The sequence below is a fragment of the Delphinapterus leucas genome, chromosome 20, assembly GCF_059928025.1.
Source record: "Delphinapterus leucas isolate spDelLeu-1000000601 "Yukka" chromosome 20, BTC_Dleu_Yukka2, whole genome shotgun sequence".
Taxonomy (NCBI): Eukaryota; Metazoa; Chordata; class Mammalia; order Artiodactyla; family Monodontidae; genus Delphinapterus; species Delphinapterus leucas.
Genome location: NC_143148.1, coordinates 58,573,343 through 58,600,833, shown reverse-complemented (window position 1 = coordinate 58,600,833; position 27,491 = coordinate 58,573,343). Strand labels below are relative to the sequence as shown.

Below are 27,491 nucleotides of genomic sequence, written 5' to 3'. Positions count from 1 at the left end.
GAGGACTGGTGAGTGCAAAGGCCCTGGGGAATCAGCCGATGGACTTTCCAGAGCCAAGAGTCGGTGGTGCCCCCCTAACCCCGTGTGCCCATGTGGAAGCCCCCTCCTTCTCCGTCTCCCTCCACCGCGTGTAGACACCCCACCTGGCCAGGTGCTCTGTCAGCAGCGTTCGCAGACCCATCCTCTCGGGCTCTCCCCTCTCCACCCTGTGTGTCCCTGGTTCCCGCCAGGCCGTGAGGGCCTCCCCTCTGGGCACGCAGTGCTGGGCAGGAGCCTCTCTCCACCTGGCCGCCAGGGCCCCGAGGGCTCTCTGGCCGTCTGTCAGGACCCGATGCCCCGGCTTCTGGACAGCCACTGAGGGACTAATGTGTTTTACATTCCTGCTCCTTCTCCAAACTCTGAATATGAGACGCGGTTTTCAAATTCTTTGGCAGAATGCTTTTTACAGGGCTGAGGGGCTGGTATCTTCCCTGCGTCCTGGCTGGCTGGGCTGCCACGAAGTCTCAGTGGGAGGAAGTGGGCTGGGGGCAGCTCCCGTTTTCTCCTGGAGCCCGTGGGGGAGCTGGGAGGTGGGGTAGCTGTGGTGCCAGGGCCCCTGCGGCCTCAGGAAACCGCGCTAGCTATCTTGAGTCTCTCAGGAGACTTGAAGCTCTGGAGTGGAGCCTGGGGCCAGGGGCTGGGGGCTGCGGGGCAGAGCTGCCCTGGCACACCTGCCCTGGAGGGCTCCAGTCCAGTTGGGGGAGACACACGCGTGTTATACACCGTGGAAAACCGTGACTGCCTGCGGGAGCCCCTGAGATGCCCCCGAGCTCCTTCTGGGTGGGCGGCCTGCCCTGGAAAGGAGGTGGGCTGAGGTGTGCAGCAGCAGGCTTGGGTGGGGCCGCGGCGTGTGCGAGGATGAAAATACGTTTGTGCGAATGGAGGCCAAAGCAGAGCGGGACTAGCCCCACCTCTACCTTCTGCGTTTAAAGTCCCCGCGGACGCTGTCACACGCATGCTTGGTTGGCAAAGAGTCCCTGAACTGTACACTTATGATGGCTGTGCTTTTCCCTGTGTATACATTCAGTGGAAAGGTCAAAAAGCGTTTGTCACCCAAAACATCTGGAATCACACCAACATGTTCAAAATGTGTGTGGTTACTGGGTGTTGGGATTCCGCAGAATTCGCCTGCTCCCCCCTCGCCCCCGCAACGGTTTCTCAGCTGTGTTCCTATAGTCTATGTTTGTTGGTTTTACAATGAATATATGGTATATTAAGTGTTTAAAGATGCCCACCTGTCCTGGGGAAAGTTCGTCTGCCTGTCACACCTTGTGTCCAGTTGTGACTTCTTATTAGAGCCGTGGGATTAGCATCCCTGGATGCAGGGTCTTCCATCAAATGCAGACAAACACCCTGATCTCAGTCGCGTTCTGCAGCTGGGCCTGGCGGACCTTCCCACAACAGTCTTGGGGAAGGAGAAGCTGAGGGAGAAGGCAGGCTGGTGTCGTTAGTCCGGGAAGCCCCTCAGTGCAGAGGCGGGGACGGGCATTATCTCTGGCGGGGCCCTTTCCTTTGGAACTCAAGATCAACTCCTGGGTCTGTCACCCGTTCATTCATTCATTCAGCAAATATTGGTTGCACATCTGCTAAGGGCCAGGCCCTGTTCCAGGTGTTGGGGATACAGCTGTGGATCAAGTCCTGTTCTCGGGGGAGCTATAGCTGAGTGTGTGTGTGGGTAGACGTTCTGAAACCTGGGGAGCAGTAAGTTCTGTGAACACCAACAGCGTGAGTAAGGGGTGGAGAGAGATGGGATGTTCTTTTAGCCACACAGGGCGGCAGGCCTCCTTGACAAGATGAAGTTACAGCAGAAACCTCAGTGAGGGAGAAGGAACGGGCAAGCCGGGGCCCTGGGGGAGCATGTGCTCAGCCAGGCAGCTAGCATGGCCGGAGTGGAGGGGGCCGTGGGAGTGTGGTCAGAGAGAGGCCCAGGTGGCAGGGGTGGGCTGGGCAGACCAGGTGGTCTTGGTAAGGGCTCTGGTTTTCTTCTGAATGAGATGGAGGCCACTGGGCCATACAGAATGTCCCTGTGTGGCAGTTGCACACGCCACACCTTGGAGAGGTGGGCCCGTGACCTTCCCCTTGAACCTGGGTGGGCTGGTGACTGAGCAACAGGATGCAGTGGAAGTGATGCTCCGTGTCTCCCAAGGCTGGGCCAACAAAGGCTGTGCAACCCTTGCCTTGTTTGTGGAAACATTTGCTCTTGGAGCCCTGACGGCCGTGTACGAAGTCCAAGCGACCTGAGGCTGCCATGCTGTCAGGAAGCTCGAGTCGTGCACGGAGTCCACACGCTGACATTCCATCAACAGTCCCAGCAGGCCTTCCTCTTCCCAGTTGTCCCAGGCCAGTTGCCAGGTGTGTGACTAAAGAAGCTTCCAGAAGATTCAAGTCCTTGGACATCCGCATTCCCTCACCTCACCCCAGCCATTTGAATCTTCCCAAATGAGGCCCCCCCAAAGGTGTGCATCAAAGAAAAGCCATGTCTGCTGTGTTCTAAGCAAATTCCTGACCTGCAGAATCCAGGCGCATAATAAAATAGTTGTTTTGTGGCCCTAGGTTTTGGGGTGGCTTGTGACGCCTGGGTTTAATGGTGATCGTGGCTTGTTGTCGCATCTCATGCCGAGGGTTTGGGTGCTCCTTCCGGGCCCGGTGCTGTGCTGAGTTGAGCATTTCTGATCTATGACCTTGTTTAACCTTCACAGCTCCCCTGGGAAGTAGGCGTTGTTACCCCAGTTTAGGCAGAGAGAGAAACAGGCCTGTGACAGTCAAGTGGCCGGCTGAGGGTCACACGCCAGCATGAAAATAGTGAACTTGCCCAAGACCTGGCTCTCGACTGCTGTCCCCTCAGCAACTCTGTGTCCTCATGGCTTTGTTTGCTTCCCTACGGCTGGACACATCTCCTCCAGTCTCCTTCTCTGGCTTGTTCAGCCAAACTATGGATTTAGAAAGGACCGTCATCCCATCCATCTCGTTGCTGCATTGCACAGAAGAGGAAACTCAGGCTCAGAGACATGGGACAACTTGCCCAGGGAAGCGGGGGTGCAGCCAGAACTATAAGCCACCCCTTTGGATTACAGGTCCCAGGCCACTGCTGACGCATTAGCTCTGTCTCTGAAAATGGCTAAGGGTTATATACGTGCCTAAGCTGTGAGTCCGCGGGCCCAGGGTGAGACGCCTGTGACTTTGCTTTCTTCCCCAACTTTGAGGTACTTAAAGGCACATACTTTCGTATTTAACCTGATTCCTTGGATAACTGAGTTTCTGACATCTTCACAATGAGGATGACGATAGCAATGAGGATAAAAGGGAAGACGCGAGCTCTCGTGGGCTCTTTCTAAGGGAGCCACGAGGTCCCAATTCTCACCTTTAAGGAACTAGCATGGAGAGTGTGAAAGGCTCATCGTGGACAAAGCAGGTCCTGCACTAGCTTTCAACTAACTGGCCCTGCTCTTTGGAGCAGTATTTGAATTCACAGAACAGGATGACCAGAAGGGATGGGGCCCAGGTCTGTGGTCTAATAACTCTTTTCTCTGTTGCAGGGGACCACTTGGACCCCTGGCTCCCATGGCCCACCCGCCCAATCTCTTTATTTATGCCACCTGAAGCTTGCCATATGTTTCCAGGCTGTTCAGTGGAAGAACAAGTATTGAACCCAATGAGAGCAAACCCCAGAATTCTAAGCTGTACTGTGTTTAACTTGGGTAGTTCTGCACATAGTATTTTGGCTTGTGGGTCCCACAGTGTGGACCCTCTCCCCTCTCCTTTCTCCCAAGTGATTTTGTTATTGGCGGAGAAAGCGGAATCAGACAAACCTGGTCTGCATCCGAGCTCTGGTAGTCGCGGCTGCGCCCTCGGACACCTTACTCTAGGTCTCTGAGTCTCCTCTCTAGAGGGAAGTTGTGATAACACCTAACTCATGAGATGGCAGGGAGGATGGAAGGGGAATGCACGCGAAAATTCCTGACGCCCGCTGGACTCAGGCATGGCTTCCTCGTTTTCCTCCTTAGAAGCCTTTTATGGATTCAGGTAGAGACATGGGCTGCTGTCTCCCTCCCTACATCGTCACCATCTGCAGAATCACACAACCCCCCTCTCAGTGTTATCACTCTTCCCACAGCCCTGGCACTCGGTGCTTTCCTGAGATGCAGCTGAGAAGGCAAGTCAGAGTCCCCCAAGGCTCTTGCTAAGGGAGACTCAGCTGGGACGTGAGTCTCTTCCCAGCGGTTTGTCGGCATTGGATGCCCTCTCCCTGGGAAGCACGGTGGGGCTCAGCCTTGCAGGTCTGTTCCAGTCAGCTGTCGCTGCATAACAAACCATCCCAAAGCTGTGGCTCACCAGTCCAGGCGTTGCCTGGGCTCAGCCAGGAGGTTCTCACGCAGGCTGTCTCACACAGCTGCCGGTAGATGGGCTCATCTCAGAGGCTTCTTTTCTCCTAGGAGCTGGGCTGGGAAGACTCACACAGCTGGGCCTTGGGGCAGCTGCAGCTCCTCGGGCATCTCTCTCCCTACGTGGTCCCTCCAGGGTGATGCCTTAGGGCATCCAGACTTCTATGTGCTTCACATGCCTGACTCACTGGTCCACTGTGTGATGATCACATGGAAAAGAATTCTGGGTAGAAGGAATAGCAGTTTCAAAGCCTCTGAGCTGGGAAGTGTTGCTTCAGTTTCCCTCTCTGAAATGGGAATGGTACTTCCTCGTGGACGATGCTGTTGGCTGAATCGAGTGAGATGAAGCAGGTGAAGTGTGGACACGCCATTGCTCAGGGATTGGGGAACTCCCTTGCCACAAAAGGCACACTTTCCAGGGACTCTGGGAGGCTGCTCCAGAGGAGAATTGTACACGGAGGGAAGCCCGATCTGCACACAGCTCACCATCACCGATGCCCTGCGCCAACTCAGAGGCCCGGGTCAGACTGGAATCTGGACGTGGGGACATCTGTCACCGTGGGGGGGCATTTCTTCTGCCCCTTAACGCCAAAATTATGAATGGCTCCACTGTGCTTTGCCGACAGCGAAAACAGCCCTCCACATGGTGCCCGTCAATAACGATGTATTTTTAGCAGCAGCCTGCACTGGGGAAGCCGAAAACCTGCACTTGAAAGCACAGGCATGGCCTTGCAGCTGCCTAGACAGGGACTCAGGGCCCTGGGTTTGGGGACAGGTCCGAGGGGAGGCGAGTGAGCTGGAGGTCAGAGGACAGGTCACATTTGTTTCTCGGGGTGGGACACTGGGCCCAATACCTGGGTGGCCTCTCTTTAAAAGGCAGGAGGCTGAGCTGTGACCCTGGTGCCTCTGTCCCCATCCAGCCCTTGCCCACCCGGGGCCCAGCCTGTGACCGCAAAGCCCATGAGGTGAGCTTGTGGACCTGGCTGCTGGCTGACGAGGCTCGGGCTCTCACCGAGGCCTGGCCCACAAGTCCTGAGAGCACCTGGCCCCGTACTGTACGCTGGGGGATGGGGGCGGGGCTATCTGGTCTCGCATTTGCCGCTTCTGGTCTGGGGGCTTCGTGAGGGCTGTGACTGCAAAGGGGGATATGGCCCCAGGACAGGGGTCCCGTAAGAGCCATTCCTCTCTCCAAGTAGGACGAGGAAGCATCTAGAACCGGTGGACGGGAGGAACCAAGAAGCTGTCCCACCCACATGCCAGGGAGACAGGGCGACAGGGTCTACACACTCACTCCTCCCAAATACCTCTTTGCTTCTTGCTTCATTGGCAGGAAACTTAGAGGAGATAATCAACGTTACACTTCTTAAATCAAAACAACTATAATTTTTCTATAAAAAATAATAGATGCTCATTAAATATTTTCTAAATAATATAGAACAACCTAAAGAAAAAAAAAATCAAAAACAAAGAATTGTTCCCACCCATCAAAGAAAACCACCCTTTAACCATTTAGTGTTTATGGTTCCAGACCTCTTTATTTTGATGATTATTTCTTTCACTATTTGTGTGTATTTATTAATAGGCACTAACCGTGATACTAACTTGCTCTCTTTTCTCATCCTTCCGCCTGTACCCAGGCCCACCTCTCCCCTCCCACCTTGGCCCCCCTCAGAATTTCACCGAGTCTCCCCAAGTGAGCCATGGAGCAGAGGATTCTGGGAGAGGGAGGCGGGCAGTGGGGGAGGGGCAGCCGCAGGACAAAGGGGTCTTGTTTTCCATGTGGGCGCAACCCCACTGGACCCCACTGGCGAGTGTGTCGGTTCCTTGCAGAGTCAGCGTCCTGCCCCAGAGTGAGTGAGAGGCTAATTAAGAGGGCTCGCTCCGGCGTGAGTGCTGGCTGCGCATCAGAGGACCCAAGGTGATGACTGTTTTGGTCAGGAAGCTGGGGACATTGTAGCGGGGGAGGACAAGCCAGGGCACAGAGGTGCCGGCTGCGGCCTCCCTCCAGCCCCCGCCCTTTATCAGTTTCCTCCTCCCCCTGGCTGCAGACAAAAGGCTGCCGGTACCTGGGGGCCGGGGAGACACTATGACACAGGATGTTCCCAGCATTTTGGATATTTCCTCTGCCGTCTGATTGATACGTCCTAGAGAAAGCGCTGGGATTCTCCAGGGAGCGCGGGGCTGTAAAAACTCCAAAACACAGTAATAACAAAGCCATAAATCTGGGGCTGCCACAGCAGCTCTGGGCTCAGGGCGACCAGCCCAGGCCACACAGTGCGGCCACCAGAGGCCCAGGGACTCAGAAGTGGTCAGAGTCCAAGGGACAGAACGTGGCGGGAGTGATGTTCTCCACGGGTGGTGGTTAGGGCTTGTTTTCATCAGGTGCGTGAGCTCATCCCGTGAGGCACAAATGGGACCTGGGTAGGCAGTGGTCTTGGGGCAGCACTGGGGTGTAGGGCCAAGGGCTCCAGGTTTGGTGCCCAGAAGAGAAGGTCTGGATCTTATCTCTGTTCTCTGTCAGACAAGCAAGTTGCTTGACTTTCCTCCTCATAAAAATGGGGCTAATGATGACAACCGCTTATGGGATTTTCTTGTGAGGGTAAAAAGAGCCGATGTCTGTTAGGCATGGAGGGTGATGCCATGGAGACGGCCTGCACTCACTGCATATCCACCCTCCCTCCTACCCGCTCTTCTCATGAGCACTGTGTCCCTTCCACAAACAGCAGCCACTCCAGGTGTTTTACAGAGAGGATTTAATATGGGGGTGTGGATTTGTAGGTGGTGGTTGAGTGGAGACGTCAAGTAGGGACAATGAGGTGCCACCTGGGTTAGCAAGAGCAGAAAGTCACCAGCACTCCCTGGGCTGGAGGAACAAAGGAGGGAATGGTGTCATGGAACCCAGCAGCCAGGGCTACCTGGTGAGAGCTGGCACCTTCGTGGTCCTGTCTGCTGGGAACAGGGACCGTGGAGGGAGGGATATTCCCACAGGAGAGGAGCAGAGAGAGAGAGAGAGAGAGAGAGAGAGAGAGAAGGAGAAATAGTCCAGCTTTTCCCTCCTCTTGCCCTGCCCAGCTGCACCAGTGTCTCCCATTGGCTGAGCTTACCCAGGAGTCTGAGAGCAAGGGGGCCTGGGAAATGTAGTTCCCTGAGATACAAAGCAGTGAGAAGTGGGAGGGGACTGTGCTGACCAGGTGGCTAATGATGGGGTTCTGGGGAGAGATTTCCTGGCCTTGCATCTCAGGTTCCCACTTCTTAGCTGAGTGACCTTGAGTGAGTTATATAACATCTTTTGGCCTTGATGTCCTCATCCACAAACAGGGGATGGTGAACATTTTTAACGTATTGGGTTGTTATGGAGAGCAAACATGATAGCATACATGAAGCCATCAGCACAGCCTCGATAAACATCAGCCGGCACATAGTTCAGAAAACTGGGTTCAAGCAGAGATCAGACCAAGGCCTGAATTCACCAGCAAACATTGTCCAGCTCTCAGGATCGACCTGGTACCTCTGGGCTTGGGCCCCTTTTCAAAGAAACAGGTATAACAACCACTTTCTTGGGAAGGAATCACTCATAAAAGCTCACCACATCCTCTGCCAAGAATGACATAAGCTCCATGCTGAAGGTGGGAAGGAAACAGGTTGAGGGCATCTCCCCGTCACCCACATTCTTCAGGGGTTAGAAAACCATTAGCTGTTACCACAGTGGAGACATTCAGCAATGGCCACCGGTCATCGGAAATGCGGGCATAGCCCTGCTTCTCATTTCCCCGTTCAGGGATCTAAACGTTCCTGACACCCTGGCACAGCCTGTTGGCGTGCTTCTCATCCTGGTTGAGTACACACTGAGCTCACAAGTGGGAAGAAAATGTTCCGTTTCTGGATGGGGGCCTCTGAAGTGACTTCTTCACTTCCTGGGCAGGTCTTGAAGGAGGCCATGGAGTAATTCTCACCGTGCCCTGGCTGAAGCCAGCGGGGACGTCTGTTGCAGAGATGGGGAGAGGTGGTGTTGCTGAAATCCGCCCACCTGTTCCAGATTGCATGGAGGACCCCCAGGGATCAGATCATGTGAGGCACTGGCTCTTGTCTGGGCTTCCTGCCTTTGTCATGCTACTGACAGAGTGGGCTAGCTAAACCAAACGTCCTGGGGAACTGGGGAAAGCCAGATTTCAGATGTGTTTTGGATTGCTTCTCAACTAGCTCTAAGCTGAGCTGCGGTGTCTGACGTGAGATAAGCCTTTGTCTCAGCAAAGCATCCACAGAGGAGGTGACGATGGTGATAGTGGTGACGATGGTGGTGATGGTAAAGATAACGGTGACGATGGTGGTGATGTTGATGATGATGGGGGTGGTGGTGCTGATGTTGGTGTTTGTGGTGGTGGTGATAGCTTTCATTTTTAGAGTGTTGTCAGCCAAGCGCTGTGCTAAGTGCCATATACATTCCATTTAGTCCTCCCAAGAGCCCAGTGAGCCAGATGAAGAAACTGAGGCTCAGAGGAGTAAAGTAACCTGCCTGTGGTCACATCACTGATAGGTAGCCGGGTACAGTTGTAGCAGGTCTGTCCGGTGCCAGAGCCCACGTGCACCTGTACTGCCTGCTGGCCCCGTGCCAGGCACAGTGCAAGACCTTGGGGATGCCGTGATCACTAAGATGCAGGAAAACGAGGCCTGGAGCTCGAGGTCCCGGTGCAGTGAAATGAGATTTGCTAAAGAGCAGACTCTACCGTCCCGTCAAAGCCACCAGGGCTGCCAGATTCTGGGGACCAACCCCACCCAAGAGTGGAGAGCATAGACCGCCATCTTGGGAGGAGGTGGGAGGGTGGAGGCACCCCTTCCCCCAACGTTTCCTCACACGTTATCAGAGAGTGGCTGGGTGATCAGTGGAGTCCGGGGGCCGGCAGGGAAAGGGGAGGAAAAGACAGCAGTGTGGATGTGTGTTGGGAGCTGCGTTTGCTGGACTGGAAGGCGCTGACAAAGAAACACGGAGTCCTGACTGCCAGCCCGGGAGGTGTGTGCACAGGCCTGCGTGACATGGGCTTTGGGACTCAGGATTCCAGAACCTTCTCTCCCAGGACTTCGGACAAGAGACTGCACCTCTCCCAGCCTCGGTTTCCTTGTCTGTTCCCAGGGACTAATGGAGTAACTCCTCCTAGAGCTATCGCAGGCGTGAACGAACCAGCACCCAGGATGCTGCAGAATGCGTCAGCTACGTCGGGATGGGGGCCTTGCCCTACTGTGACAGATCCAGAAACAGGCTTGGAGAGGCCAGGTCTAAGAGGCAGGGCCGGGGTGATAACTCAGGACCCCTGAGACCTGTCCCACGGCTTGGGCACAAGCCTGAGTGGCTTTACTGCCGCTGAGTCCTTGCTGCACACTCACCTGTTGTCCCAGCTGCAGCATCACCTCCTTATTTTATATGGAAAACACAGGCATCATAGATCTGTGACTTATTATAACACCAGTCACGTAAAGAGAACTGAGTTCTCTTTTGGTCCGGGAACTACACGATGCCCCTGTGAGATGGTTGGGGACCCCCTGGCGAGTGGTGACACCAGGTGGGGACATGCTGGCCCAGCTGCCCCATCTATTCTTGAAGAAGCATTTGGCTTTAAGAACGAGAAGGTAATAAAGAAAATGGGAGGGAAGCTGCCCTTTGCCTTCCGCCTTTGGAACCACGGCAGGAAGAGCCCGCATTCAGGGCCGGGGCCGCCGGCAGGGCTGGAGGACTCCCACTCACCCTACCGTCAAGTCCTTCCTGTGACACCTGCGTGTGCAGACAGCAGGTGAGAAAATGCAGCTCAGGTGGGTGATGCTCAGGGTCACCGCTGCGGGGCCGGGATTCCCCTCCTGCTCTGCCTTCACAGCTCTTGGCCCCACTCCAGGCTGCCGCACAAGAGATAAGACTCCTGAGCGCACACCCAGCTCATCCTGTGGGTTAGGAAGGAAAGACTCCAGACATAGTTAGAAGTGTGTCGGGGAGAGTGGAACGTTCTCCGGAAATGTATTATCATCAGAGCTGGCCTCTTGCCTCCCGGGAGAGAGTGCATGCGTGCTTATCGAGCCTGCATTCACCTCCCAACCTCCTGTATGAAGTCCTTTTCATCAAAAACGAAGCCAAAAATCAGAAGTTGCTCCCCTGCATGAACTTTTCTTTCTGCTGCATTTTGAAGAGAATCCGAGAGGCCCCAAAGGAGGAGACCTAAGCACCCCTGGTTTAGGGGGGTTCTGATCACCCAGTGGTTTCAGAAACTTCACCTACCTGCTCTGTGCCTCAGTTTCCCCGTTTGCAGATGGCCTGAGAACACAGGAGGGTATTGCGTGGAGGACCTCCAAGGTCCTCTCTGGGTGCCCAGATTCCTTATCCGGGCAAAGAAACCCCAGAGGAGGCAGTGTTGCCTTGTGGCGGAAAGCAGGGCCTCTAGAGCGAGACTGTTGGCCCTAAGGCTCTGACTGCTGGTCACGGGACGTGCCCCAGCAAGGATCGGAGCCCCTTTCTGCGTCTCCTCTGCATCTCGCTCTTCCCTTCAAAGCCCTCCTTGTCGCACACAGATGCGTATTTCACGTCTGGGTCCCTGTGAGACTCAGAGCTTCACTGTCTGTGACGCTCCTTCCCACGTGGTGATGGCAGAGGTGAGATGGAGCTGGGGCCTCGTGTGTGCTTTCTCCCTCTCGCTGGTCTGTGACCGCAGCCGGTCTTGGTAATGACTTCCAGGGAGCCCGGCGCCCTGCATCTCGTCAAGGCTTCTCCTGGAAGGCTGTGCCCACCATGGGCTGGGCAGGGCCCGCGGCATCATGCGCTCCAGGTGTTGGCTGCAGCGCTACCCCTCAGGGGTACTCGTGCGGCACCAGGAGGGGAAACCTTGCATCAACTCCAGGAAGAAAAAAACCCATTCTCCCCACTTTCCCAGAACCCAAGGGCTTCCACGCTTTGGGAACGTGTTGACTTTGAACCTGAGCCCATCGTGGACCTGGACATGGATCAAAGAGGGTGTACTGTTTTTCCTAAAAGCGTCGGGACAGATCAGATCAGCAGAGTTTCAGGTGCTGTGACTCAGCGTTTCCTCTGCTGCTACCACCTTCCCTGCCGGCCGGGAGAGGAGGAATACAGCCCTCTTCCTCAGGGAGGCGCCCTGCGCGGCGCTTAAGGTCGTGGGACTTGGCATCGACAAGATTCGGTTTAAATGTGCCTTTTACCAGCTGCTCAGGATGACCACGGGAGAACTCCTCTGCTTCCCTGAATCTCGGCATCTCTTATTTACAGTTGGGATGAGGGTGAGGGCCACACTCCTCACCACATGGTGTGGTCAGGATTAACAAGAAGATAGAAACTGCGCGCAAGTTCCTCGCAGGGCATTTGGCACGGACTGAATGCTCGCTTAGTGACCGGAACCTTCCGTCGCCTCTCCAGAGGTCGCCTAACACTCGGCTGGATCATCCCGAGCTTCCCTCTTTAAGCACCTGCTTCTCTTCACCGAGAGCTTGCTTGGCTCAGAGATGGATGGGGGCCACGCAGGGGTCAGTGCCCCCAGAGCAGCACGCCCCCTCCACCGCCACAGTGAGAGGCGCGAGAAGGTGGGCAAACAGCCAGCCCTTCTGTCCTTCAGGGAGATGATTCCAAGGTGCCTTCACACGGCTCCACGAGTGTCCCCACCAGGCCAGCACCCCCGTTAACGCTAGCAGCAAGCTCTTCATCTTGCCCCTGGGTTGCCTCCTCCCTCCCGTTCTCACCCCCTCAGCCACCTCCAGGTGCTTCCTGAATTCACCTTCAAAATAGCTCACTGTCCCCACGTGTGCTTGGGGGGACCCAACCAAGACAGCACTCACTAAATAGTTGTGGTTATTATTATTCAAAGGGGCTGGATGCAGAATGAGATTAAAGTACTGGTCAAGCTTTGTCCTCTGGGTTACATCTCTCGTCTTATCTCTACGATGCCAGATGCCGATTTGGAAACACCCATGTCCTTATTATGCAGACTTCTGTAGAGCAGCTAATAGGTGTCCGGTGCTGGGTGGGGAGCGAGGGGCCCGGAGGCCCACAGACAGCACAGGATCTGGGCTTCACCTCGGAACGTTGGGCGCTTTGGGGGGTTTGGGGTGGGAACCAATAGAGACCCTCACACCTGAGTTTTAGCATCGGGGGTCTGGAATCACCATGTTTTCTGGACTTTCTCATCTTTCTGGAAGGAGAACACATTGCTTTTGTAGGAAGGAAAAAAGATATTTGAAAGCTCCAAGAGTGGTGTGACAGGGACCCTTGTGCAGGCGTTTGGGTGGGGGCAGTGGAGCTGGGCCAGCTTAGGAGACAGAGGGTCAAGCTTCAGGATTCCTGTGAGAATCCTATAAAGCTCATGGACTTTGGCCACAGGAAAGTGGACTCCTGCGTGGAATTCTGTACCCAGCTCCAGTGGGCTCACAGAGCCCCAAAGCCAGATGTGGACCCAGCTATCGCTCAGCTTGGCTGCATTTTCTAACAGTTCAGGCAGGAGGTTCTGAGGACTCTGGAGCTCAGTACTTGACTGCCTTGATGCTGGGGAGGGCTGCCACCTTCCCTCAAGGGGAGCGCATGAGAGCGGAGGCATTGCTTGGCATGTTGGGGCCCAAGGAGGCCAAGTGAGGCTGGACACGGGCAAGACCTTCACTGCAGGTGAAGTAAACTTTCCCTGGCATCGAACCCAGCGTTGCAGGTTAGATTTGGAAAGAGCTTTGGAACTCAGGGACGACATTTGCACGCACGCGGCTGGTTGTCAGCAACACTGGTGGAGCCCTCTGTTCCCCGGGCTGGCGCTGGGCAGGGGGTGGGGGTGGGGATGGTGCTGGAGGTCTGTCCCTGCTCCGGGCCGGGCCGCCTCATTCCATCTAAGCTGCCGCCGCTGCCGCCGGGCCGGCTCAGGGGACACCGGGCGTCTTGTGCAGGAACGCTCGCAGGCTCTCCAAGTCTGCTATTGATTTTCAAATTGCAAACAAGAATGTATTCATTCCCTGGGCTTCGCCATAGTCTTACATTATCCACTTAGAGTCACGTTACAAAAATAGCTTTAAACCATCTTACTTGAAATATTGGACACATCTACTCACTGACAGGGAGGTTTCGTTTGGTTGTCTAGCCGGGCTTTGGGGCATAACTTTTCACGCTGATGGTGTACACACCCGTCACTTTGACACAAGAGGGGATGTTGGTATTTATTTTTCCCTCGAGAAAATGATGGGGGAACAGGCAGAATAAAAAGAGTTTCCAGAACGGCCCACACCAAACCCTTGCCACGTCTCTGCGGGCATGGACTCTTTCCCGGGCCCTTGAATTCCTTTGGTTTGAGGGAAGAGCCCCTTTTCCAGCCCTAAAGAACGGGGCCTGCTGGAGATGTGGGCTCCTCTCACCCCTGGCTGCCCGCACTCCTACCATGTGGGGAGGCTTAAAAAAATGCCAGTGCCCGAGCCCCACCTGAGGCCCAGGAAGCCTTCATTCCCCATGGTCCTGACAGGCAGCCAGGTTGAGAAGCTCTGCTTCAGCCAGCCCTGCTCTTTGGAAGGAGAACGAGGTTATCACAGCAGCTCAGAAGCAGCAGCGTGATCGGTGATGTATCTGCATGGCCCCCTTACTGGTTCCCAGCTCTCCTGCTCCCACCCTCGCCCAAGGCCCCCCCATCTCCCACCTGGTGAGCCCACCTTCTTATTTTATTTATTTTTATTTGTTTTTTGTGACACTCAATTCAGTTTTATTAAAAAACTCTTTACTTTGAGATAATTGTAGATGCACATGCAGTTGTAAGAAATAATACAGAGAGACCCCTGTACCTCTACCCAGTTCCCCCGTAATAACCCCTGCATCAATCACTACAGTACAGCACCGACAGGAAACCGACATTGACGCAATCCATCCGCCTTATGCAGATTTCACCCATTTGTGTGTGAAATACGTGTGTGTGTGTGTGTGTGTGTATTTTGTCCTGAGCAGTTTTGTGACTTGGGTTCACTTGTGTGACCACAACCAGTCAGTACACAGGACGGCTCCGTCACATCCCAAGGATCCCTCGTGCCCCGTTTCATAGCCTCTGCCACCTGCCTCCATTCCTCAGCAGACACCAGCCTGATCTCCATCTCTGTCATTTTGTCACGTGAAAAGTGTTATATAAATAGAATCACACTGTGTGTAACCTTTTGAGACAGGCTTTTTTCGCGCAGTGTCATTTTCTTGAGCTCCAGCTACGTTGTTTGAGGTATCCGCTCCTTTTCATTGCTGTGTAGTATTCCCCACGGTGATGCACTGCTGTCTGTGTAATACTCACCTTAGGAAAGACACTGGGCTTGTGTCCAGCTTTTCTCTATTTTGAATAAAGCTACTATGAACATACATAAATTTTCATGAAAACAAAAATTTTCATGAATTTCAGTGAAAACTTATGTGAACCCCATCTTCTAATTAGTCCTCCTGCTTGGCCTTTCGTGCCCAACAGTTCATTCTCCCAGGAATGTTGCCTTCACGATGCAAACCTGACCCTGAGCCTGACCCTCAAGAACTTCTCCGTACTCTTAAGACAAAGTGGGAAGTCCCTACCGTGACATCCGACACTGGCCTGGCCCCTGCCGCCCTCCCTCGTGTACGGGTGTGCCGCTCAGAGGCCAGACTCTGTCGCCTGTTGGCTGGGTGCAAGCCTGCTCCATGCTCCATGGCTGAGGGCCGTGGGCAGTTAATTTATCCCCCTGTGCTTGAGCATCCCCCAACCTGGAAAATACAAACAAGCGTAGAGCCTACCTCCTAGACTGCTGTGAGGATGACACAATTGCACGTGTGTCAGGCTCTGAGCTCCACGGCTGGCACATGGTTAATATCTGATAAATGTTAGGCACTGCTGTCACCACCTGCTGGGTCCCCTCCCTCTCTGAGCTCCCAACACATCTGCTCTCCTTCCATCCCTCAGGCTCACTGTTCTCCCCCTCTGACCTTGGGGCTCTGGCACACACCATCCTGGCTTCATGGGATGCTCTTCCTTTCCTCTCTTTCCCTGGTTAATATCGCTTCCTCCAGGAAGGCTTCCCTGACTCACTGGCCAGTTAAGGGGTCCTTGAAATTCACTGGGGCACCTACTAAGTTTTCAGGTCGCTTACCACAGTTGCTGACCATCTGTGTATCTTTCTAGAATACAACTTCTACAAGGGCAAGAATTGGGTTTCCTTTTCCACTAAATGTTCCCACTTGGGTATAATAGGCGCTCAGTTAATGCTGTTTCATGAATGAGTGAATGAATGAATCTCACTGTTGGCAAAGTGGGCAGCACCCTCATGCCACTGCCTTTCAGCCGTCTGCCCTTTTGGGCGAGCTTGTGTGGTCCATACCCACTTGCCAAGCAATCTGCACCCGGCGAGAACAAGCCTGGACCCTTCTCTTTGCTCCCCAGAAACATCTGGACTCTGCCTCTGCCTCTGAGCTGACCCAGGTCCACGTCCCTGCTCAGGGTGGACATTGCCTCTTCCTACCTTGGGGCTCTCCTCTGTCCTTTGGTACGTAGATCTCTTTATCTCTCTCTTTATTTCTGTACAGCAGCCTCTTCCCTTTTGTTTGTTTGTTTCTTTTTCGGTTGACGTGAAATTCACATAATATAAAGTTAACTATTTTAAAGCAAACAGCTCAGCAGCATTTAGTGCATTCAGTGTGCTGTGCAATCACCACATCTATCTTGGTCCAAAACATTTTAGTCACCCTAAAAGGAACCCCCATACCCATGTTATAGTCACCCCCACTTGCCCTCCCCCAGCCGCTGGAAACCACCGTCTTCTTTCTGCCTCTATGGATTTACCTGTTCTGGACATTTCATATAAATGGCGTCATTCAGTATGGTCTTCTGTGACAGGCTCTGTTCACTCGGCGTGATGCTCTCAGGGTTCTCCCACGTTGTAATGTGTGTCAGGACTTCAGCCCTTTTAATGGCTGAGTGATGTTCCATTGTATGGAGAGGCCGCATCTGTGTTTATCCATCATCCACCGATGGACGTTTGGGTTGTTTCCACCTTCATGGCTACTGTGATCAGTGCAGCTGTGAACATGTGTGTACGTGTCTTTGAACACCTGCTCTCCACTCTAGGGTCCATACCTAGGAGTGCGAATGCCGGGTCATATACTAATTCTATTTTAACTGTTTGAGGAGCTGGCAGACTGTTGCCCACTGTGGCTGCCCCACGTTACACTTCCACTTCTTTGGTTTATATTTCTCTCCTGGTTTCTCCCAAACGTGACTGCTCTAGATGTCACCCCTGACCCCCGGCCCCAGCCGTCCTCTGGCCATCCTCCCCGCAGTGTCCACACCACCCCAGCTTCCCATCCCCTGCTTCACTTCCCCATGTGGACACAGAGGGGCTGCTTGTCTTGGTTGGAATCCTGGCCCTGCCACACACAAGTTGGATGCCGCTGGGGCAGTCACCGCCTTTCTGAGCCTCAGTCTTAATTTGTAAATTGGGGATGATGGAGTTGTCATGAGGATTAAGTGAGCCATGCTGTAGGTAGTACTGCTCATCAAGGCTCAGTGACCATTAGCTGTAACTACTTAATACAAATCCACTGTGGGCACAGAAGGAGTATCAGGCGTGGCCTCTAAAAGGCTCACCCACAGGGCCTAACTCTTGGAAGGTACATGGTTATCACTTACTGGTTCTGAAAATGACATGAAACAGCAATATAAGATGGAACCATGCTGGATTTTATGGTACAGATGGAAAATGAGCTATTTGAAAAGGACTTATAGTTCGTTAGTTTCCGATACGAAAATATTACTAATGTGGACAACTGGAGAACTGACCTAACCATGTTCTGTGACTCATTTTACCTTCTCAACACCCCTCCAAGGTAGCCGTTATTGTCCCATTTGGCTGACAGGTAAACTGACGCTCCAAGAGGGAAGGAATCTGGATAAGTGGGGGCAGCAGAAATGGGACCCAGGTGCACCTGGCTCCAGAAACCACTCCCTGCACACTCTGAGTTCTTTCTCACGCACTCTTCCAGCCCCAAGACAGCCTTCCGTCTTTCCATGCTCCATGGGCGCCCCTCTTGGGCAGATGGACACAGCAGAGGGCTGTGAATCTCCTGGATCCCAAAGTTTCCTTGGGCCGTCTGAAACGCTCCAGCCCCTGAACAATATTTGTTTTTGCCCTCCTGCGAGTATTTCCATTTGCTTTGGATGGAAAAACAAGCCTTTCTGTTGTTGTGAACATTTCAAAGGGACCCGGCGGGCCGCAAGATATCCGCTGGAACGCCATACCAGGAACCGCGCGTTGATTCAGATGTATTGATTTTTATCAGCTTTTGACCCTATTTGTTTATGAAAAATATCTGACTCCCAAATATAGTTGCTTTGAAGTCATAAGAGATAAGAGCATGACTGTGTCCCCAAAGCGATGAGGCCCTTCTGTGCCCACAACGGGCACAGCGCGGCTGCTGGAGCATGGACTCGTGTCTGGGCATTTAGTGAAATCAGAGCCTGCCACATCCACACCACATCAATCCAGGGGGAGCTGGATGCCCTTGGGTGCTAAAAGGGGGAGTGGGAAGGTCTGTGTCAGGAGAGGAAGGCCATGAAATGGACACGAGCTCAGGCCGTGTCCATCAGAACCACGAGCCTGGACTCTGTGCCTGGGACCTTCTTAGTGAGGAGATGGCCAGGCACCCGGGACCGTGCAGAGGGACGGCCTCTGAACTGACAAGGGAAGCTGTCAGGGTCTGTGGACGGAGGGTGGCCAGCACTGCAGCACCGTCACCGTGCCCCTCATCATCGGGACACTGGGGGGTGGACACAGCTGCCTTGCCTACTTTATGATGTTATTGGCAGCTGCAGTCACCTGTGTCAGCAGATGTGTACTCTTTCACTAATTCTCAGGCAAGGCAGCTTCTGGAGCACTACTGGGGAGCACATCCACCTGCCGGCCCCTGTCTGAGAACACTGAGAATACCTGAAGCACGGGACAGTACCCTCACCTCAGAACTAGTGTTGATGTACCAGTGAGAAAACAGCACCGGTCTCAAAGTAAAATCCACAAAAGATAAGATAAATAAAATGGGGTCCATCCTCACAGTGGAATATTTCTCAGCCACAGAAGGAGTGAAGTGCTGAGGTAGCTACCACGTGGATGAACCTTGGGAACGTGCTGAGTGAAGAAAGTCAGAAGCCAGAGACCACGTATCAGATGAATCCATTTATCAGGACACACCCATAACAGGCAGATCTACAGAGACAGAAGGCAGGTTAGTGGTGGCCAAGGACTTGGGGAGATGGGGGTTTGAGGGCAATGGCTAAAGGACACTGAGTTTCTTTGGGGGTGACGAAAGTATTCTAAAATCAACTGTGGTGATGGTTGCGCAACTCTGTGAATCGACTAAAGCCCATTGAATTCTACACTTTAAATGGATGGCTTGTCTGGTGTGTGAATGACATCTCGATAAAAGTGTTAAAGAGACTGAGGGGTGGGAGTTCCTGAGACTGAGTACTTTTGTCCAATGTGACTTCCTGAGACGATGGTTGTCGGCACCCCTCCCCGAACTCTGAGCCCGTTGACTGTGTGTGTGTTTGCAAGTATGTATGTGTGTGTGTATGCGTGTGTATGTGTGCGTGCGCATGTCTGTGCGTGTGCGTGTGTGTGCGTGTGCGTGTGTGTGTGGTATAGGAATGTCGCCTGGGCCTGCTGTTCTGAGGCGCACACTTTGGTGAACCTGGGGTAGGGAACTGGCTGACGGCTTCTTTTCTCTGTGTTTTCATGTTGAAATGGCCCTCAGGTGTGTGTGGACCTGAATTCACACGTTTGCCGAGTTTGTATCGGTTTGCCGGGGTGTCCACGGGGCAGGCGCTCTGCTGGGGAGGGGGTCCTGCACCCTCCTCCCTGGTCTGAGAAAATCTCCGCCATTTCCTGCCTTTGCTCACAGACACCCACATGAAACACCCCGCTTCCTCATTCCCCTTACTTTAAGCACAGCCTCTGATAACCTGTGACCCAGAACAAATCAGCCTGTGGTTTGTTCGGACCAGTGGACCTCCCCAAAGTCCTCATGTTGTAACTTAAGCTCCCTGTCACCTTTGAAGGCTGACCGGGCTGAACTTTCTCTGCCTTTCCCAGCGCGTGTGTCCTGTCTACACAGCACCCGGTTTTGGTGGTGGGTGCCCGGAGTGGGATTGCTGTACCAGAGGCTGCCAAATGGCTGTGTGCATGGTCGTGCCACTGGATACGAGGCCAACAGCTGTGCGTCCACGTCGGCACACGCTGCACGCCTGGTGGGTGTAAAGCAGTGCAGGGGTGATTAGTAACGATGGACCCCTGTCCAGACGCTTACTGGCTTTTGGACAAACCTCCTTTCGGGGCCAGTCCTTGTCTCCACACTGTCCATTTAAAACAGCCAAAGGCCTCCGTCCCTCCCTCCGTCCCTCCCCAGGGTAACTTCTGTGGGAAGTCGGGTCCCTCCTCCTGTGTGTGCTTTATACCCCTACCGCTCCCACAGGAAGTATGCGTTCCTGCTCCACAGTGATAGCGTCAACTGTAAAACTGGAACTTTTCTTTCAATGTTCCCACCCATCCAGTGCTCCTGGCTTCCTGTCCAGGGACGCTTCTATCCCCTCACGTTCACACCTCATTCGCACAGCACATGGCACCCCCACACACCCTTCACACACACCCCCTGCTTCGCATTCACACCGCACCGCCTTCCATCTGCCCCAGGCCCGTAGCAGCCCAGTTTCTCTGTCCACGGCTCTTGAAGGGAAATGGTAGAGGAGGAGACTGGATAGGAAATTCGTGCACCAGATATCACCTGCTGTGGTCTGAATGCCTGTGTCCCCCTGAGATTCACACGTTGAAATCCTAACGATGGTGTTGGGAGGTGGGGCCCCTGGGGGGTGATGAGGTCACAGGGGTGGAGGCTCGCGAAGGGGATTCGCGCCCTCGTAAAAGAGACCCCGCAGGCTCCCTCCCTGCTTCTGTCCCGTGATGACACAGCGAGAGTCTGTGACCCGGAAGAGGGCTGTCACTCGACGGTGCTAGTGTCCTCGTCTCGACCTTCCAGCCTTCAGAACTGTGATAAATGGACTTCTGTTGCTTCTACGCTACTCAGTCTGTACTGTTTTGTGATAGCAGCCCGAAGGGACTCAGACATTAGCCCACAGTCATGTGACTTCATCCAGTCTTCACAGGTACCCAGTAAGAGAGGGGTACTGACTTCACTTAAGAGACGTGCCGAATGCAGCTCAGAGAAGCTAAGTGCCTTGTCTAAGGGCACACAGCTGGGAAGAACCAGAACTGTGCTCTCGCTCCTAGGAAGAGGGGCATGGTCAGCACAGTGGGCCCAGCAGATCTTGAGCTCCTCCCTGTAGCCCTAAGGATGCACTCGGACCAGCCGGGATGAAGTGCGGCCCCTGAACTGGCTGTTGTGCAGCCAACAAGCAGGGCAGGGGCCCTGCAGCCGGACCCACAGCGATCTTAGATACGAATCCGCCTGCTCGCCCCGTTGCGGGGGATGGTGCAGGACATCAGTCTGAAGTGGTTTGGGCTGCTCGTCAGCCTCCGAGCCTCACACAGCTTAACTCCGCGTGACACGGACCTTCTGAACACTGCAGCATGCTGTGAAAGTCAGGATCGTCTCTGGCAGTTAGAGACCTGACTCACCCGTTGTTCCTGCTCATCGTCACCTTAGGAAATTCTTCCCAATGGGGCTCCTGCAGGTTCGGGCAGAGGGGCCCCCCGGTGGCCCCCACACCAGGTGTCTGGTCACCTCTCACATACTGGGGAGGCTCACTTTCCAGAATTCATCAGAACAGGCTGGTCTTTCCTGGAAGGAGCCCGGCTTTCCCAACACTTCCTGGATCTGCAAGTTCAGGGATTCACCGGTGATCTTTCTCAATCTTTATTTATTTCTCTCCCTTTATTATTTTTGGATTCATGTAAATGAAATCTGTCTCTGGCTTCCTAAAATGGATGAAAGGCTTGCTTGGGTCAGAAGCTTCAAAGTCGGTTTTGCTGGAGAAAAACCGATACGAGACTCTCTGCAGCGTTTTTTAACCCTCACACCTTCTTGGTGTGAGATGAGGGGGGAGGAGAGAAGGATGGGAAGCCGGGGACGAGGATGAGCCTGAGGGGCACGAGGTGCTCCCGTTGCCGCAGCTGCGTCCAGTCAGAGGGGGGAAGGGGACCTGTGGGCACGTCACTTCGCTCCCATCCCACTGGCCAGAGTCTAGACACGGGGTCACACCCGCCTGGCACCTTGCACCTTTAGTAAGAACGGCATCTGGGATGGTGAGTCTCTGGGAAGGACGGTCCTGCCTACTAGTTACAGTTAATATTATCCCCCAAGAAGGAGAATGGATACTGGCGAGAACCAGCAACTTCTGCCTTGACGCGCATCAGGCTGGTGTTCATCTGGGGACAGATATTCTATCTGAGACACCCAGAGAAGTCAGTGCGCAGGGGCACACACCCCTTTCGTGTGCAGCCGAGATGTGCCTTCCCCTCCCGGTCGTTCTGTGCCTCGAGGTGTAATCTCCCATTGTCTCGGTTTGGATTCCCCCAACACAGACCAGGGTCAAGTTTGGGTGCGCCTGTTTGGAAGGTGACCTCAGGAGGCATCGGGGAAGGAGAGGTGGAAGAGAGGGGCCAGTGCCGGGTGCATTCTTGGCCCTGTGACCACAGTGAGAGCTTGGGGGGTACTGTGTGGATCAGCCCTCGGAGTTTCTCAGCTGCTCAGCCAGGGAGCTGGGACGTTGCCCACCAGCGGTCACTGTCACTGACTGAGGACTGCTCCCAAGGACAGTGGCCCCTGGCAATTCTGGCCTGCCCGTCTGTGAGCGGGCCAAACACTCGTCTGTAGCAGAGAAAGCTGCCATAAAAGGCCGCAGGCACCGGAGGAAGCCATTGCTGTCTGGGACGACGCCTGCCGAGGGGTACAGGCTGGACACCAACAGTGATGCTCCAGCCGTGTCCTGAGCTGACAAAACCTTCCCGGGTCCCCACGGAGCCACTCTCTGCCTTCCAGCTGTGAGCTGCTGACTGGACAGCTTTGTGGCTTGGACAACTGCAGGGAAGCCTTCTGTTGTCAGCAGTCTGAGGGGGTGCTTGTAGTTTCTCTGCAGCCCCCAGGCACTCCTTCGCCTGGCCCTGTCCTTCAGGAAGGTGGGGTGTGTATTAGTTTGCTGGGGTTGCAGTAACAAAGCACCACACATGGGGGCTTCAACAGCAGAAATGTCCTCTCCCACGGGCTGGAGGCCCCAAGTCTGAGACCAAGGTGTGGGCAGGGCTGACTCCGTCTAAGTCTGCGAGGGGGACCTGCTCCAGGCCTCCCCAGCTCCGGGGGTTCCCTGGCCATCCTGCGCTCTTTGCCTTGTAGACATGTCGCCGTGATCTCCGCCGTTGTCTTTATATGGCCTCTCCCTATGTGCCCTCTGTGTCCGCAGCCCCCCTTTTATCAGGACGCAGTTGTATTAGATTAGAGGCCCACCCTCGTCAATATGACCTCATCTTGACTAATTATATCTGCAAGGATCATATTTCCAAATAAGGGCACATTCTGAGGTACTGGGCGTTGGGATTCCAACATGGGAATTTGGGGAGGACATGGTTCAACACGTAAAGGGTGGGAGAAGGCGGCAAAGGGGGCTGCCACGTCGCTTGCGAGAGGATTTGATTCAGGTCAGCATAGGCCCCCAGGCAGGTGGGGGTACATGCCGAGGTCACCTGCCGAGCAGGGCACCAAGCGTTTCATCTGAGACCCTTGAGGTTTGAATGAACGGGCTCCCTTCCACTTGTGCGGCTTCACCACTGCTCTTGGTTGTGAACACGAGGGCCCTTTGGACTTCATCCAGCTCTGTTGAGGCAGCCCCGAGGGTCCTCCCTGAACGGGGGGCAGGGAGGTGGGGTGTGGAGCTCCCATGAATGGCGGGTGGAGCAGAGTCTGTGGTGAGTGGCTCTTCTGTGCCTGTTTCAGCCTCCGGGCGGCTGGGGATGAGGGAGGGGCGGAGGGGCAGGCGGAGCGAGGTTGTCTTACGCTCCCCACACAGACTCAGAACCGGAACGCGGTCCAGGGTTTCAGCCTTGAAGTCCCCAGAGCTAGTCGCTAGCCATCCTCCTCCCCCTGGAGGATAATGCATTTAAAACTTCTGAGCTGTCTAGACTTGTTATCTGGCCTCTAATTCCTGAGAGCCCAGAGCGGGCAGCAGCGGGACTGTCGAGATAGCAAGAGGGTGAAGTCATTGGTGTAAATCCTGAGGCAGGAAGTCAGTTCCAGGGACGATGGATGAGCGTGGGCCGGTGCCCGCACAGGGGGCAAGATAACGCGTCTAGACTCCACTGGCCGTTTCCTCCTCTTCCTTTAGGTGTCCTATCGGCTGCCCCGTGGCCTTCCTGCTCGCTCTTCCCGTGCCTCGCAGGAGACACCCTCTCAGGAAGACCTCACTTCATTTTCGGTGTAGGGGGCTCTGGGTGACGTGGCCTCGCTGGGGGTGGGTGCCTTCCCTAAGCCACAGCGACGGTGGGAAAGGCCAGGCTGGCCTCTGTCACTCTGTCATTTCTGAGAGTTCAGTGGGTTAGGGGAAAAATGACGTTTTCTCTCGCCGGTATCCAAAGGTCAATGGAAGGTCATTGGTGGGATCTGGAGGAGACAAGTTGATGTCCGACAGACCCAGAGATTTCCACAAGTCCCGGGGAGAAAAGAGCCTGGAGCAAGTCTTATCTAAAAGCCCCTGGGAGCTGTGGAACGCTGCATTAGCTGCATAACCTCCTACTTCCGGAAAGTGTGGCTCATTTTGTGGGCCCCTGTGCATGCTGGGCTATCCTGAACCCTGGAGTTGGGGTTGGGAGTGAGGTCAGAAGGTCATTTGGTTCACTCCCCTGCCTCCAGGCAGGATTCTCCCAGCAAAGAGCCATCGTGTGTGCTCCAACAAGCAAGGACGCAAGTGGTAGCTTGGGAAGAGAACAGACCTGCGGAGAATGATGACGTGGTGACCCCGCCAGCTGTCCAAGTCTGCGAGCCCAGCTAGCGCTTTGGGGTTTGAGCCAGTGGCGTGGAGATCTGTGGGGACGTCTGTGGAGAAGAGCGCAGTGTGTCCAGAGATCAGCCACCACTGCTGTGGCACCAAGCGCACAACATCAATGACAACAATAAAAGCGAAAATGGCTTGAGCACTTGCCGTTCGCTAGTTTATGCCGAGTGGCTAGATGTATGCATTTAATCTCTTTAATCATCACATAAGCCTGTAAGCCCATGAGGGCATCCTATTGCATTTATCCAAACTGAGGCTCAGAGAGGAAAGGTATCTGCCCAAGAAGGAGAGGTAGAGTTTGGACCCAGTTGGAGCTGACTTCCGAGCCCAGGATTGAACAGCTAAATGCTTCTGCCATGTGAACATACCATGCGTGTTCTGTTCTGTTGGACAGGTGGGGGTGGCTGAGGGTGGCCCAGGTTAATAGACAGGACGGCCAGCAGGCCAACCCACATCTTTAGATCCCAAATCCTCCATTGCTCCACTGGGCCCCTCCTGTCCCACCACAGGACAGGTGCAGAGGTGCAGTGCCCTCTGGCAAAACCTGTTGCTCTTTTATGACCCATGAGGCATGTGGAGGGGGACTCCCTCCATGAGGATTTATCTTTCCTACCCTCCTTTAAATGAGGATGATCCAGCACCTACTATGCTTCCGGTATAGATGTGAGAGAAAGCTCTGGTGTGTGAAAGGAGGTCAAAATCAGCAAGGAGAGTGCTTCTGAAGATGCAGAAGGACCTTGAGTCTCACCCAGCCGTGAACAGAGCCTCAGGCTGGAGTTGGACCCCACAAAGGGGGTTGCAGAGACTGTGAGGAGGAAAAAGGAGGACGAGCCTGAGAGTGCCCGGCAGTCCCAGATGGCCATGGCGGGGATGCTGCCTATGGGAAGTGGGATGTTTATCATGAAGGCCCTTATCATGAAGTAGGGGGCCTGTTAAATAAATAGATGATGAATGGGCCATTCAAAGGAATAGTATGCAACCATGAAAAGGAATGAGGTTTCTTTATATAACAATATGGAATGATCACCAAAGTAGTTGAATGAAAAGCAACAAGATTGTGTGTGTGTGTGTGTGTGTGTGTGTATACTTACACACGTAAGTATACATACTCATATACTTACATGCACATAATTATATGTTTATATTCCTAAAAGATCTCTAGATATTGGTAGGCCTGGGAAGGTGTCTGTGGGAAATGGTGAGAGGGAGATACCTTTTTATATCTTGAATTTTTGACCATGTGAATATATGACCTTAAAAAGGAATTAAAAAGCTCCATACTATCCTCTAAACTTGGGTGGCCTCTTGAATAATAAGCAACCCCCTTTATGCCCAAGGACTCTTGCCCTCTCCCCTGGGTGTCCCAGAGGTAAGCGAGGGGCCCTTCTGTGGGCAGTGAGAGTAAGCCTGCGTAAGGGGTGCACAGTGCCCGCCTGTCCCTGTCTTGGCTCCCAGGCACCCCCGCCCTGCCCCTGGGTGGTGCTGCTTGGCTGTGGGCCAAGGATGCCCAAGCACAGAGGGAATTCTGCAGCGCTGAGGTCCTAGAACCGACGCAGAAACCCGTGCCCTCAGCCCCCCGAGGGCCCAGGCGGCTTCCTGCAGGCTTAGAAAAGAGTTCTTTTAAGAAGTTTAAATGCCTTCTTCCAGGCAGGGGCCGGGATCCTGAGAGGGCAACACCCAAGGATTTATTGGCCTTCCCAGGGCTCGGGCTTTTTGACGGCCCCATGAGAGAGGTAGGGGGTCAGGGGTTATCTCCGGGTGGGCAGCTGGGGGCTGCCTGGGCCCCCTCCCTCCTGCGGCATCTGCTAGAACCATTAAGGGGTCCCTCCCTAGAAGTGCCCGGCTCGGGTTTCCTACCTCCAAGCTGCCAATACACTGTGCAGACCCTGGGTGGGGCGAAATGGACGTTTCTCGATTAAAATGAAGAGGGACAGTGCGCAAGAGGGACAGATGGGGAGAGGAACAGCGGAGGACAGCCCCCGCGGAGATAAGTGTGAGGCCACTGGAGCGTGGCCGCTGTGGAGGCCCTGGGGGGTGAGGGGACATCTGTTCTTGCTGCAGTCAGTCCTAACAAATGGTAGCGTGAGGGCCGTGCGGGAGGCCCTGGGACCCACCCGTGAGAAGTCAGAGACAAGACCGCAGGATTTCGAATTCCCGGTTCAGCCTGCTGGAAGGCAGTGCGGTGAGGGTCAGGCGGTCCCCACTGGGGAGCCTTGGAGGAGTTAGGCCATGCTCTGGGCCTCTGTTTTCATATCTGTAGAATGGGACTAATAATAATTCCTCTTTCTTGAGAGTGTTGGTGATTACCTGAGATGCTGCAGGGCAAATGCACGGCCACAGTAGCAGCCAGTCTCCCTCCCAAGAGCTTTACTCAGGTGGCCCAGGCAGTCCCCACTAGAATGCCATGCGGGGGTTCCAGAGAAAGCAATTGAAGCAGAGAACCGAGGACCCGGAGCTAGTCCAAGGCCTCAGAGCTAGTGAGTGGTGGGGTCTGGATTTGAACCCAGGCCCCTGCTGGGTGGTCTTCATCCATCGCCTGACTGCAGCCAGACTTCTTTCCCAGCATGCCACTAACCCAAGCCCCTCGTTTCAGGCCCACGGGATGGTGATTTTCCTCAGCCAGCGGGTTCCTGTGTGACTTGAGTGCAGGTAAGCTTTGATTTAATGTCCGTGGTTATTTCTCAGACTCCGGTGAACCTGGAGGATGCCCTTTCTCAAGGCCCAGAGAGGGAGGAATCCATCCTTTCCACAATCCCCAGAGAGATTTATGCTGTTGGCGGGCCGGCCACGCATTATTACATTTCCTTCTCTTTCATAAATCATCCTCCGGCCCTCGCTCCTCCTGGCAGCCAGGAGAGCTCACGAGCCCGGGGGCTTGCTGTCGATTACGGTGTGGCCGAGCAGGCGGCGCTTATCTCTGGGGGAGAGCTCAGCGCTGCCTTGACGGAAGGGCAGCGGCTCCTGCATCACCACCCCTTCAGGAAGGAAGCCCGCCCTCCCCAGCAGCCAGGTGCTGACGGGACGGCCCGGCAGGGCTGCCGCAGAAACAAGTGCTGACTCGCGGGCACCTGGT

At 54.4% G+C, this 27,491-nt stretch overlaps 1 protein-coding gene across 1 annotated transcript in view; it reads left to right on the top strand.

The window, feature by feature from the left end:
• Positions 1-27,491, top strand: part of C20H16orf95 (chromosome 20 C16orf95 homolog) — a 302,388-nt gene that overhangs the window by 265,307 nt on the left and 9,590 nt on the right. Inside the window, exon 14 of the mRNA XM_089903389.1 lies at positions 27,012-27,067. The gene's annotated coding sequence lies outside the window, so the exon portion shown is untranslated. The remainder of the gene's footprint in view (positions 1-27,011; positions 27,068-27,491) is intronic.